General features: G+C 36.4%; 1 long non-coding RNA gene across 1 annotated transcript; it reads right to left on the reverse strand.

Annotated features, from left to right (window-relative positions):
* Positions 1–1,121: 1,121 nt before the first annotated feature.
* LOC114361597 (uncharacterized) lies at positions 1,122–2,493 on the reverse strand. Its single transcript, XR_003656608.1, has 2 exons — positions 2,070–2,493; positions 1,122–1,482 (listed from the first exon to the last, which is right to left on the reverse strand). It is a non-coding gene; the product is annotated as an uncharacterized LOC114361597 (long non-coding RNA).
* Between the last annotated feature and the right edge of the window lie 222 nt (positions 2,494–2,715).

Consider the following 2,715-nt stretch of genomic DNA (forward strand, 5'->3'; position numbering starts at 1 on the left):
GTTTGATTTGTTCGTTTTCATTTAAACCTACCATTTAAAAGTCGTTATCGCAATCGGAAACTATCTGTTTGAAATAATCTTACTCCATATCTACGAGTATTTGGCAGTATCGTTATCTCGTTGAATTCTTAAAAAGAAGAGTTAAAAATGATTGTTATTGAATTAATGCAGTCGACATCACTTTAACTTGTGACAGAGCTCAAAAATCTCATATATTTTCTTTCATACATTGCTTGAAATGTAGAGACATAAAAAGCAACTTGATTGTAATTATATTTAGGTACCTACCTACTGCCAATTTTCTTTCAGGTTCAAATCATAAAGTTTATTGAAATATTTTCAATGAGGTTATTGTTTTCGTACAACTAATTCATTTAAGCAGAGCCGCGAGTGTAAACAAATACTTACCTAAATACATAAACTGTAAAAATGATGTTAAAATATGTACCTCACCGCACATATTTCTTCTGGTAATTTTGTCTACGCCTTCAAGCATAATGTAATAAGGCATGCAAGAAGGGTTTTTCGTCGGCCTCCAGATGTTTTATGAGTTTAATAAAATATCATCGGTGTATAAATCACACGGCATTATGGCGTTATAAGTTCGGGAATTGCGCCCTCGGTATAAAGCCAGCGAACTGATTGTACTCGTAACATGTTAATGTCATATTTTGAAATATTTGGGTCACAAAAGTTAACAAAACTTGAACCTTGAAGCAAGGTTTAATTCAGGTTAATTATTATTTTAATGACATTGACCTAGGGAAAGTCAATTATAACAGTAATTTTTCTACGTGTGAATATCAATATTTTAATAGGAATTGAAAATGCAAGTAGATTTTATCTGGCTACCAAAAATAACTTATGAAATACGAAAATGTTTTGAGCGCTCTAGGGCTACGTATACAATATGACCCGCATTGGACATCAAATCCTATAACCTATTTCGTTAGATAGGTAAGGGTACCTTATTTAGCGCATACAGTGACGTCATAGACGTTCTTTGCTATTCTCACTGAAGGGTAAATACCCAGAAGGTTTCGTTCAGCGTTGTGGTTTCGGCTATTATATTATAGTGACATAATAGAATTTAGATTAGAAGTTAGAGAAATAAAAGATGATTTAAGTTAACAAGTAATTTATTTAGGGTAAAGTAGCAAGAGACCTTAAGGGTGTGAGTTACGAGCAAACTATCGTATCGCACGAGATTCGTCACCGGTGGTAGTATATTCAAACCACTGTCCTCGCTAGCATTGATGGTGATGTGGGTTGGTTCTTCTTGATGGTAGGCCCGCAGAGTCGTCGACGCGCCAGACGGTTAGGGCCGTACGCACTGTGGTGTAGGGCCACTTAGAATGTGCGCACGGGCCATCCGACACGGCAGGCAGCTCTGCCGGGTTGAAGACCCAGGTGGTAGTTTCGGCAGTGGTGACCATGCATGGTGTAGTAGGTAGGCGTAGAAGATGAAGGTGAAGATGAACCCTGCAAATCAAAGCGGACACTAAAGCAGTTGCTAGCTTTTGTCCGTTTGACTGCGACATCAAAATACTAGCGAAGCAGATGGAATGATTTTGGTAATAAATGGTGATGTAATGATGTGGCAGTCAAACAGAATTACAGTAGGTGCAGAGAAAGTGATTGCAAAGTGAAGTAGGCAAAAATATTAAATTACGTAGGTAGAAAATAATTTAGCATATCTATGTAGGCAATTAATTTATAGAACAATATAGGTAGGCAATAATTTAGAATAATTATAACAAGTAGAATAAGATTAAAATAGTTCAATTTAGCAAATTAAATAGAATTTGGAATAAGTGTCGTTACAGTACGAACAAGGTCATTTAAAGGTCATGACGTGTCGATGTCATTTCATAAAATATTTAGTTTATTTATTTAATCATGTAGTAAGTTGTAAAATAATAATGTTAAGAAGTTATAGAAATAGGAAATTTGTATGAAATGACACCGAGCACATGGATAGCACATTTCGAGAACAAAATGGCGGCTAGGCACTTACATTTAGGACAAGTATAAAATCTAGGCATTAAAAATACTTTTGCAACACTCACCCGGTAGCGGGGTTCACCAATACGCGATTACATTTTAGTTTCTAGGATATTATGTACATCGCGGGTCCGGCGGTGACGGACAGCGATACGTCCGTGCTCACTAACGCTCTGGCTCGGACTAGGAGACGCGGCGGGAGCATCGCGGCCGTAGGCGCGTCGCTTGCGCATGCATAAAAAACAGTCCGCCCGCTCGACAGAGAACAAAAGAAATATTGAACAACTTGTTTCGCGCGGGTTTGCTTGTAGATTTATTATTTTATTTATTTTATTAGTGTAGAACAATATGAATTATTTAATTAAGTTATTTAGTTAGGTAGTTTAAGTAGATTTAGATATTTTATTATTTAAGTATATTTATTTAGGTAGATAATAGTAATTAAATTAGAATTTAGATTTAAGATAAAGGTCAGCGGTAACGCTAACCGTTACAATGATTCTAAAATCCTAACTCAAGCTTAGCGTGAGTTTGTGCACTTTAGAAACTGTACGTCCCGTCAAATAAGTATTCTGTGCCGCGAACAGACCTCCCATCGCCTTATCATGTTAATGTAACGTAGTAAGGAAGTAATTGTAGTGCTTTACGACTAACATTTACTTAGATAAACTTTGACACGACAATAACGCGGCGTTTACGGATTGAATGTGA

The sequence above is a fragment of the Ostrinia furnacalis genome, unplaced genomic scaffold, assembly GCF_004193835.3.
Source record: "Ostrinia furnacalis isolate ACB-3 unplaced genomic scaffold, ASM419383v2 OfSCF5843, whole genome shotgun sequence".
Classification (NCBI taxonomy): Eukaryota; Metazoa; Arthropoda; class Insecta; order Lepidoptera; family Crambidae; genus Ostrinia; species Ostrinia furnacalis.